General features: G+C 39.7%; 1 non-coding gene across 1 annotated transcript; it reads right to left on the bottom strand.

The window, feature by feature from the left end:
* Positions 1–2,487: 2,487 nt before the first annotated feature.
* On the bottom strand, positions 2,488–2,559 carry Trnap-ugg (transfer RNA proline (anticodon UGG)). The gene has a single exon. It is a non-coding gene; the product is annotated as a tRNA-Pro (tRNA).
* Between the last annotated feature and the right edge of the window lie 9,533 nt (positions 2,560–12,092).

The raw sequence follows: 12,092 nt of genomic DNA, 5'->3' as shown, positions 1-12,092 counted from the left end.
TCATGCGCGTGGGTGATAGATGGGTAGGCTCGGACTAGTGAATATAAAAAAGATGTGGGGGGGGGGGGGGGCGTACATTTTTGTGATTCCGTAGGATAAAATAATATTTCTTAGTTTTGTTGGAATGATGTATTTTTAATATGGGTTGGATACGATCTTTATTTCTCAACAAATTTTCATTGTGTATGCGGCGTGCTAAGTGGCCCAAGCATAGAGTGCTAGGCTGCTCGAGTTCAAATCTGGGTCCAAATCAGTAGAACGTCCCTGAGTCCACACAGCTCTGATGGGTACCTAACTAACGTTAGGGAAAGTAAACGCGGCTGGGCATAGTGCCGACCAAACATTCCCTTCATATGCCGAGTTCAAGAAACATGAACTCTACTTCATCTGCCTAAAGGATAGCTATGTCTAAAGAGGATTATTTTTCACTTTATTGAACGTGCTACACTATTGTGTTAAGCACGTTATTTAGAACTTTCTTCTTCTGTTGTTCTAATCCAGATTCTACATGTTTCTCTTATCTCGTTATATTTCCAGGTAACGCTAGATCGAGGCAAAGGTTTTTTATGTTACTTTGGCACACACATCTCACACCCTACCTACAGTACAGTGTAGACATTTACATTTTATACATCCCAATACGAATATCTACGGATGGGGTAGATGGAAGATTTTACAGGCATAAAATGTGTATTTCGCTTGTTAACATTAAAAAATAGCTTCTGAGCTAAACGTATTTTGACACTTTGCTATACATGATTATGAGAAGTGTTGAAGCAAGGGGTTATCTAAAATAGCAATATTAGAATTTGAATGTTACTCAAAAGCTATACACAAACAAAGGCACACAAAAAGTCACCATTAAAACATTAGAGTATAGACAGACATGAGTCAATCGCTCAACACGACACAGGTTCAATATGCCTAACCTTGCATAGGATCTAAAGTAGTAACCACCTCGACCAGTCTGCTCCACAAACATGAACCGTTTCTGATCGTGCCCCATCGTCTAATGGCACTGAGCAACAAATGGTTGTATAGAATCGTGCTATCACGTACTCAAAAACGTAGAAAAAAATACTGTTTGTCTATTTCGTCCCAGCTAAGATAACTTGTGCATGGAGTAGGTGGCTGTCCATTTGTTCCCAGTTATCTTCTTCTTCGTTCTTACTATTTAGTGTTGGAAGGGATCGAGCCTTATTTGCCAGAGGATTTGAACTCGAGACTTTTTCGAATGTATCAACAATGAGCTATTTTGGCGACTTGACCACGCCTCCATCACAATTAAGTATACGTGTCGACTGGTTATGCGCCATTGCGGCCATTGACTCCGATTTCAGCCTGCTTTTCTTTTTGGATTTGCTTTCATAGCTTTTGTCCAACCAAGAACAAACTACAAGGCAGCAGTTGTTTGAGTTTTGGAGTTGTCTCTCGTAGAAGAGTAGCTGTCCCCAGCTAACGAGCCTCATCTGCCCGAGGGTTTGAACTCGAGACTTTTCGGTTTAGCAACCATGAGCTTTACCGACTCGACCACGCCGACCCCTTCCCAGCTATGATAACTTGTGCAAGCGGACTTGACCAACCCCTCCCCGGGGACGGGCGTGGCGCCCGTGATGTGGCCGTCGGGCGCCCCCGTCTGACACCTGGGTACACAACCCATCTATCGACGTAAGCCTCTGTCAAGATAAGTTTAACGCCTGACCTGGTAGAACGTGCTCGGCCTTGGGACTTGGATCAGTTTTGTTTATAAGAGGTTTAAGAGATGTGTTGTTATAAGGCCGGTGGATCGTTTTGTAGTTGGATATTATATCTATGTACTTTTATCTAAATGAGGCTTAAACCCATTTAGTATAAGAAAATGTTATTGTACTTTTGAACGTGTGGCATAGGATGTACCATTCTATGACAAGTTTTAAAAAACTTGTGTAAGCCTTTGTTTAAATCGTTATAGTACTTTGTCCTCTAAATTGTTTAATGTGGGTGGTACTGTATGTTGGAATAAATTACACATGGAAGAGGCATCGTGAGTCGGGGCGGGGGGGAGGGGGGGTGCAGACCGCATGGGGTGACACCATTTAGGGGGGTGACACCAAGACTAAAAACAAATATGCAAGATATATAGAATAAATGTTTTTCGCCAGTAGTGTAGAATTCACTAACTATGAAGTACTGAAAAGTAGAAAATAAAACAACTAAATAGCGGCGTATGATACGCCGCGTGTCATCTCGTTTAACATCTGAATTATGTAGCTTAAACAGAGTTTCTTCCAGGCATCTCTTCGGGGGGGCCAAGCCCCCCCGAAAATTTTTTACCGCCCCCCCGAACGGAATGAAATTTATATAATTTATATAGAAAATATATACTTTTAACAGTGTCCGCCCCCCCGAAGAAAGTTTACCGCCCCCCCGAAAATTTCAAGTGCCCCCCCGGAGAAAAAAGTCTGGAAGAAACACTGAGCTTAAAGTTGTATGTAATAGAAAAATAACGGGCCCGTCCGGGATTTGAACCCGTGACCTCTCGCACCCAAAGCGAGAATCATACCCCTAGACCAACGAGCCGTTGTTACTCGAACTTCGGATATTTCTAATGGATAGCTTTTTAACTCATGGCATGAGACATCTGTCACACCATAAGACATCTGTCACACCTTAATCCGAATCCAAACCACATTTCCCGCGGGAGTAAGATTGTGGATTCGCCAGTGTTACATTCGGAAATCTGTAGTCCATCGGTTATTACCATCATAATTTAACAGCTAGTGAACCCTCCCCCATCCTGGATGATAAGGTGCTTTACATGTATGTTCTTGTGCGACGGCGCTGTCTCTGAGTCCACTCAGCTGAGATGGGTACCCGGTTCCCGTTTGAGCTGGGCGAGACTAACCCTTCATATGCCGAGTTTAGAACAATTTTTTAAAATATTTTCTGGGTTAAATTTTCAATTTCTTTCATTCATCCCAGGCACTAAATTCTATACCCCTGTTTTGTTCGTTGCTCTTTGATAATATATATTCCACCTGAATATTTTACTACATACCTGAGATAGAACTAGCATCCACATGTTACAGATAAAACCTGTGAATTACTTAATCCGTATAATTCATTCAACAAAACTCCAGCTGTGAGATGTTCAATACTTATACGTGAGTATATACACTTTTACTGATACCTTGATCGGCCAAATCTAATCCGTACCCTCTTCACCTCAACGTTTTGCTCTTTCGCCAAACAAGTAGACAATTTAATCAGAAGATAAATATGCGTATATATATATATATATATATATATATATATATATATATATATATATAATCTAGATATAAAAAACAGTTATAACGTAATAATAATGACAATTGTTATGAATATTTAAGTTAGTTCTAGATTCTAGATCCATTTAAAAAAAAATAATAATAGCTAAGGGAAGTAACTTACAACAATAGTTCAATGAGTTTCTAATCACTGAGAAATTTAATTGTAAAAAAATAAAATGATAACTATAATTTGTCAAATTTATAACAATTTGATTTTGCAAGTTGAGTATAAGTGGTAGTCATCTATTTTATTTCTTTCTTAGGACATAGAGTTATCATTGGGTTCTAGTGTAAATATAAAACGTTTAGATATCTTACAAAGTCAAATCTAAATAATTGGAAAATGTTATTTATTCAATGGTCTGATCGCCATAAGAGTGTTATGCCACATGTTTACACTATGGAAAGAACACAAAACGAATGTGCTACTAAACAGGTCTTTACTGTAGTAAAACACATTATGGCTTAAAGAATCAGTGACTTTGGATTAATTTCATCTCTACTTATTTAAACTCGTGTGTATTTCCATTTGGAACCTTGTGTGTGTTATTTTTTTTCCTTCACATTTTATACATTGTAAGTACTTTTTTTTCTGTTTTATTTCTTGTGTGTGTTGCCTGGCCCCAATGGGCCTCACGCACAACTATGTCGGAAAAATACATCAAACGGCTATTCCTGCCTAAGTTTGGCATGGCAGGACATGCACCAAAAACTCTAGAGATTTTCATAGAAGAGGGTTTTTCTTTAGCTACACTCACAGCTGACGAACTAAAAAGAGAGCTATGTATGTTATGTAGCCTATCACCAGCTGAATTTGAAGGTCTGTATAACTATGGGACACTGCGTAAATGGTATGTCACCATTAGATCAAAGGAACTATATGAGAAAATGCACCTAAAAGAATTTCACAGAGATTTGCCACCTGGGGTAACATCCAGATACAGAGTGCAGAGAATATCAATAACCCACGCCGATAAATCTGGGCAAAGGGGCATGCTGAAATGGCTGCCTTCCAAGACAAGCGACGATGATATAATGGCGATTCTGAAATCTATAAGCAGTCAGGACTCAACACCAACATTTAAGAGAATAGACCAATCAAATGTGGTCCAATTCACCATCTCTCTGGAGAAAGAAGATGTGGAGAGTGTGCCACACTATATTATACTTACAAATGAGGCCAACAAGGAGAGCAGAGTCCTTATAATCCTCAATGGGAGGAGGGTGCAATGTTGCCACTGCAACACAGACAGACACCTGCCTAAAATGTGTGAGCATTTGAGGACTCGCGCTCTTGACGGCGTCCAGCTAGTAGATGGACAGTACAGGGCAATTGAGCCTTGGGATGCAAATGATAAAGAAGAAGTTAGGGAGCATCTAAGTAACAACAGAAATTTCTTAAAGCATTGGGACAGTTATGATGTTGACGGAGAAAGACAAAATGAAATGCTTAGAGAAGCAAGGCATAGAGAGGTAGAAGATGCCTTTGGAGTAGATGGCCAAACTGAAGCACATCATACTACTGCAGCATCACAGCAAGTTAACGAAAGCGTAACAGAAACCACCATAGAGGCCGAAGCCATGGAGACAATAGCGATCAGAAATTCCATAGTAACAGGGTCTCAAAAAGATGGGAATCAAGAAAATTTGGAGGCTGTCGACGAAACAATAAATGATATTCTTCAAGATAACACTAGTTCAGAAAACATAACGAAACCGCTAAAGAAAATTAAAAACTCACAAAGTATATCAGCAACAAAGGTATCAGGTCAACTGTCATATAGTCAAGCAATCAGTTCAAGTAAAAATCAATTACCTACAGTAAAGCCACCTCAAAGGGTCGTGACCAGGGCCCAACGGGATAGCAAACCAGCGGCTGGAAAGTTTGGCGTTAAAAGACCACCACCATCCAGCCCTCCAGAAACAGATGTTCGAAAGAAAACCCCAAATAATTCATGCTAACTCTGGCAACATTGAACATCAGGGGGGCTAGGGACAAACACATTATATAAACAACATAATAAATAAACACAATATTGACATCCTACTTTTACAAAAACAAATTTCGTCACCTCTTTAACTAATTCAACACAAAATATAATTTTACCCTGCCAATTTTCTTTCTCCCCTAATATTAATAATACAAAAATTATTTTATTTTTTATAATTCTTTTTGTTATAATAAAACCACCCTGCCTGTTATGGCCAAGGCCATAAAGTAACTTTTATTATTATAGTAACCCCGCAGACATTAAGCCTCCATTCCCGCCCTCGTGTCAGCAGTTATAATACACCATACCCCAGACATTAACCCTCCATTCCCACGCTCGTGTCAGCTGTTATAATACACCATACCCCAGATATTAACCCTCCATTCCCACGCTCGTGTCAGCTGTTATAATACACCATACCCCAGATATTAACCCTCCATTCCCACGCTCGTGTCAGCTGTTATAATACACCATACCCCAGACATTAACCCTCCATTCCCACCCTCGTGTCCAGTGTTTCTTCCAGACTTTTTTCTCCGGGGGGGGGGGGCACTTAAAATCTTCGGGGGGGGGGGGGGGACGGTAAACTGTTAAAAGTATATATTTTCTATATAAATTATATAAATTTCATTTCGTTCGGGGGGGGGGGGGGGGCGGTAAAAAATTTTTGGAGGGGGGGGGGGGCTTCGCCCCCCCGAAAAGATGCCTGGAAGAAACTCTGCTCGTGTCAGCAGTTATAATCCACCATACCCCATATATTAACCCTCCATTACCACCCTCGTGTCAGCAGTTATAATACACCATACCCCAGATATTAACCCTCCATTCCCGCCCTCGTGTCAGCAGTTATAATCCACCATACCCCAGACATTAACCCTCCATTACCACCCTCGTGTCAGCAGTTATAATACACCATACCCCATTCATTAACCCTCCATTCCCGCCATCGTGTCAGCAGTTATAATCCACCATACCACAGATATTAACCCTCCATTCCCGCCCCCGTGTTAGCAGTTATAATCCACCATACCCCAGATATTAACCCTCCATTCCCGCCCTCGTGTCAGCAGTTATAATCCACCATACCCCAGATATTAACCCTCTGATGCCCAGCTTTACCCAATCAGAAAGACGAGTTGACCCAGTTCCGCGTGAATGAAAATCAGAGTCCTGTTCCAGTGTTAAACCAACGACTGCAGCATCTAGCCATTGTCCCGTCCACTTGTGGGTGAGCCGCCCCACCCTCGGGGAACACTCACGTGGGTTGTTCGTCCAAAATGGTTGAGGTGTATGCCAGGCTAAATGATGTCATTACATCAAGGGACGTAACCGGGTGTAACATGAGCGGGGAGGTAATGATGAGGGTAAATATTTGGGGACTGGGGTTGTGAGGGGGAAAGGAGAAGTTATATAGTCGGGAGTATATGTTATGGGGTGAGGAGGAGGGAGGTGGGTAACAGGTTATAAAGTATGGAAAAGTGAGTAGCCGTATGAGGAGAGTAGAAAAAGAGGTGAATCATCTGGTGGGGTTGGTGGTGGTGGTAATGGGGGGGGGGGTGGGTGGAGGTGATGGTGGTGGTGGTGATGGTGGTGATGGTGGTGGTGGTGGTGGGAGTGGTGGTGGTAGTGGTGATGGTGGTGGTGGTGATGGTGGTGGTGGTGGTGGGAGTGGTGGTGGTAATGGGGGGGGGTGGGTGGAGGTGGTGGTGGTGGTGGGGGGTGGTGGTGGTGGTAGTGGTGGGTGGTGGTGGTGGTAGTGGTGGGTGGGTGGGTGGTGGTGGTGGTGGTGGTGGTAGTGGTGGGTGGGTGGTGGTGGTGGTAGTAGTGGTGGGTGGGTGGGTGGCGGTGGGGGTGGTGGTGGGTGGTGGTGGGGGGCTAGGATGTTGATGAAATAGGGGACTGAATGGAAGCAGGGCATGGGTTGTTGTTACTTACATATCAATATTTGACATAAAGAGTCGCTTTAACGTCAAATGTAGTTACAGGTACACAATCATGTACAGACACAACAGTAAGGCTAGACGGGACGGGATCCGAACCCGCAACTCCACACGCGTTGAGTTATTCAGCTACACAACACTACAGGGTAAAACATGGGAGGATGTTGATATATGTGACACTGACTTTAGGCTAGTGGGTTAATTAGATAGATTTAATTAGAGTGTGGTCAGCCCCGTCGTTAATTGATATTGTGGTTGATTGTATAGAAGTAATGGCTGTGGGCAAAAGACTCACCCATTCGATATTAGGAAATACTCTCTGTGTGTGAGAGGGTAGGGGTGGGGGGTTGTTTACCGAATGGGGATCTTTGCTTTGTTAATGTTAGAATATGTTTGCGATCTAAGTTTAAAAACCAATGGTCTGATGTGTGGTAAAAATAAGTAAACAAAGAAGACAAAACACCAGATTTACTGTTGTTTAAATCGATCAAACGGCTCTTCCTGCGTGTTAATTGCGTTGAAAAATCACAAGGAAACAATATTTTCTGAACCCATCTAGAGTTAGATACACCACATCTCAATTTATTGTTCTTTTTACTTCAGCTTAAATGTGTGCTTAAAGTCTAATGTAAATTATTATTTTAAGAATAAACACATGAGTTTTCTCTATTTTAAACAGCTTTATCCATAAGTGTAAAGTGTATTTTCTGTAAATATTTAGGCTGAAGCGTTTTAATCTATAACTCACTTTTATTTTATTTTATAGGCTTCACTGTGAGCACAATGAAATGATAACACAATGAATATTACCTCAAGGTTTATACAAGCGTCCATAAAAATAATAAATCGACAAATGAAGACATATTAAATCTACATTTATAAACGTATTATATACAGAATGCATAATTTATCAGCGAGGGAGGGGAAATAATTCTAGATCGAGTGGTGACAAATGGGGAAGAAAGCGGAAGTTATTGCGTAACTAGGGTGGTAGATCAAGGGAGACAATGTATCTCATGTAAACAGATGACTCAGTTATCGGTAAATTGATTCGTGAATATTACGCCATTTTTTAACACGTTTTTCTTAACTCAGCTTCGCGTTTGTTTGTTTGTTTGGATGTTTGTTGTTAAAATTAACATCGAAAATTAGCCCACTTCTGATTGCTCTATAGATCTGAAATTTGGCATGCAGGTTACTTTCGCCTAACAATTTCAGATGCAATCATAAAAACTAGCAATTAGAGACCGTAATTAGCTTAATTTAATTACGCCCCAAGGACCATAAAATTGAGGACATGATTTCTAAAGATACCGACAAGACTGGAGGCCTATTGACCCAGTTACTTCGGCCCCAATCGATGTGAGCGCGCTGGCCGTGATCGTATAGTGGTTAGTACTTCGCGTTGTGGCCGCGACAACCCAGGTTCGAATCCTGGTCGCTCAAGATTTTTAGTCCGTGTATTTATAAACACTTTTTTAAAAACCACGTTTTTCATGTGTAGCAACGTACTAAAAAGGAGAAAATAAAATACTTAAAAAAAACTTTTTAAAACACCACGTTTTTCTTGTGGACTAAAAAGTAGAAAATAAAATTTCCTTTTGTGCTTCCTCGAGATGTGCAGATTCTTGTGCTGACTGACGAAAAACGTGGGTCGGGCAGATGGGTCGGGAAATTTGATGGTGAACGTACCCACGTTTTTTGTCAGTCATCACAAGAATCTGCACATCTCGAGGAAGCACAAAAGAAAAATTTATTTTCTACTTTTTAGTCCACAAGAAAAACGTGGTTTTTTAAAAGTTTTTTTAAAGTATTTTATTAACAGCTACTGCCCACAGCTCCCCTCCCCCGAAAAGGCGACAATGTTATCTATTCTATGAAAACAAGTGTGTGTTAAAAAGTAAACAGGGCAACGAAATTTACCGGCTACCCTCAATTTGCTGAACACATCAGGTTGTATGTAAACCTATCAAAATCATATTGAACGTGTTACTAGCTCACACTCTGTATTGTCTACGGGTTAAATTCTACTGAATATAGTGATAAATTATAGATTCATCGTTATACTTAGATGTTATAACGCTGAAATTTAATAGAGGCTTGGCTTGATTCCGGTATTTTAGAGTAAGTTATATTGTAGCAACTGTGGTTATATCATTAATTGGGCTAGAGCTGGGATTAGCGACAAGGCTTAGGTTGGTGCTGAGACTTGATTCATATTTCTTTAATAAACTTCAGTACATGTTTAGTTAAGACTGTGAGGAGATCATTCAATGATCACAACTATAGTACATGTTTAGTTCAGACTGTGAAGAGATCACTCAATGATCACAACTATAGTACATGTTTAGTTCAGACTGTGAAGAGATCACTCAATGATCACAACTTTAGTACATGTTTAGTTCAGACTGTGAAGAGATCACTCAATTATCTCAACTTCAGTACATGTTTAGTTCATGATGTGAAGAGATCACTCAATGATCACAACTTTAGTAAATGTTTAGTTCAGACTGTCAATAGATCACTCAATGATCACAACTTCAGTACATGTGTAGCTCAGACTGTGAAGCGATCACTCAATGATCACAACTTCAGTAAATGTTTAGTTCAGACTGTCAAGAGATCACTCAATGATCACAACTTTAGTACATGTTTAGTTCAGACTGTGAAGAAGATCACTCAATGATCACAATTTTAGTACCTGTTTAGTTCAGACTGTGAAGAGATCACTCAATGATCACAACTTTAGTACATGTTTAGTTCAGACTGTGAAGAGATCACTCAATGATCACAACTTTAGCACATGGTTAGTTCAGACTGTGAGGGAATCACTCAATGAACACAAGGACTAAAGTAGTACGTCCCGTAGTCAAGGGAGACAACACATTAATGAGAGTCTGAGACGAGTGAACACCCAGTGTACTAGCTAGCTATGCCAGATTGTACGGAGGTATTTTATAGGAAAACAAAAAACATTAAGGAACCTTCACGATGAAAAGTAACAGGAAAAATGTACAAGAAAAAAAGTCACATGAAAAAAACTACAGTTTGCGATTTATTGTGAATTTCAGTCCCAACAAAATCCGGGGTTCACACAATATAACGTCTTTTAGTCGAGGTACTATTATGCGGAGTTTATTCTTTTATAAAAAATCAAATTTTAAACGACTTCAGCACTTCGAATTCATATGGTCTTTCTAAATAAAACATTGTGCTTATAACGTTTAATAACTTCTATCGAGTAAAGATAATATCTACCGCCGACAGTGTATAGAGCTAAAACTGTTCCGGGCATGAATGTGGGAAAATACACGAGTAGGTCCACAAAACTGTTCTCTGTATGTGGATCAGAGGACAGACAGACACAGCCGAGTCTAGACTTAAGAGAACAGACACAATGTATAGAGGACAACACGAACGCAATGTATATAGGACAATATATAGAGGACACAATGTTGAGAGGACTTCACAAACACAATCTAACTTAAGACAACACTGACACAATGTTAAGAAACACAATTTTTAGAGGACATCACAAACAAAATGTTTAGAGGACAGCAGAAACAAAATGTAAAGAGGACAATGTATAGAGGACAACACATATGCGATGTTTAAAGGACATCACAAACACAATGTAACAGTCAGAAGGTTTTAAAGATTGAATATTCTAACAATTAAATTTTCCAACGATTGTTTTTTTTTTAATTTTTAATTACACTTGTTTTTGCGACATCAAACACACTTACAAAGAAAACTATTAATGAGAATAATCACAAAGTTTTTTTCAACTGTAATTCAGTTTGCAGTCGAGAAGTATAAACCTAGCAATTAAATCTATCAAACACATAGCACTATACAAAGGCAAAAAAAAAACCCTACAAAAATAACCCAACAATCTGAAACAACGCCTGGCTTTTGTGGAGTCACCCACACCTATCATTAAAACACCACAGTACAATTTAATTATACACCAGTACAATTTAATTATACACTGTACCGTGTCATAACGAGCTGGGTATGTGACACCTATGGGTGACTCATGTTTTGTTTGTCAATATTTTTAATGAGCTTCGGGGGGATGAAACCAACGTCATCTCTAATTGTGTGGCGGAATGCGAGCAAAAATCCACATCAAAGCCAATCAGTTAATTACTACGTAGTCTGTTTTAAAAATAAAATATTAACATTTTTACTCAAACAATAAGGCATACGAAAACAAACGATATACGGCAAAAGGTTTTCGTTATCTAAAGGATTCCACGCAGAAATAAAAGCTCAGATTTTGATGAGCGGTAGCCTTTATCGTATGATACCGACTGTTTAGGTATCGCACAATGCACCAAATGAGAGCCGTTTTCTTTTACATATTTCGCCTTATAGCTTGTAGAGAAAAAGGAATAATTGTCATATTCACGATAGTATGTAATATTTATAGAAAATATCTGAATTGGAAGCAGTGTAAATACTATGTTTAGAGTTATGATATAGGAATCACAAAGGAAGATTTTACACTGTATTTAGTTAAAACACATGTGTACATGTCTAACTGCTAAACGAATACAAGCAATGAATCTGGAGTCGTTTCTAAGCCTAGCTCACCAAGAAATTCAATCCAATCAATCAGTTATCGATACAGTCTACTGGGAAGAGTTCGATCCTTTGGTGGTTGACTCAGCAATCACGGAAAATTTAATGAACATTTTTTCAATCTCTATCTTCATTATCTCCATAATCGGGGCGTTGGCTAGCATCATCAATATGACTGTTTTTCTTAAACAAGGCCTCAACGACACAGTCAACATCAGCTTGTTCATTCTAACACTGTCCGAACTCTCATCCTTGCTGCTGTT

Source organism: Physella acuta, unplaced genomic scaffold (genome assembly GCF_028476545.2).
Source record: "Physella acuta isolate Inbredline_101_S28 unplaced genomic scaffold, ASM2847654v3 ptg000916l, whole genome shotgun sequence".
NCBI lineage: Eukaryota > Metazoa > Mollusca > Gastropoda > Physidae > Physella > Physella acuta.
This window is presented reverse-complemented; position numbering and strand designations above follow the sequence as displayed.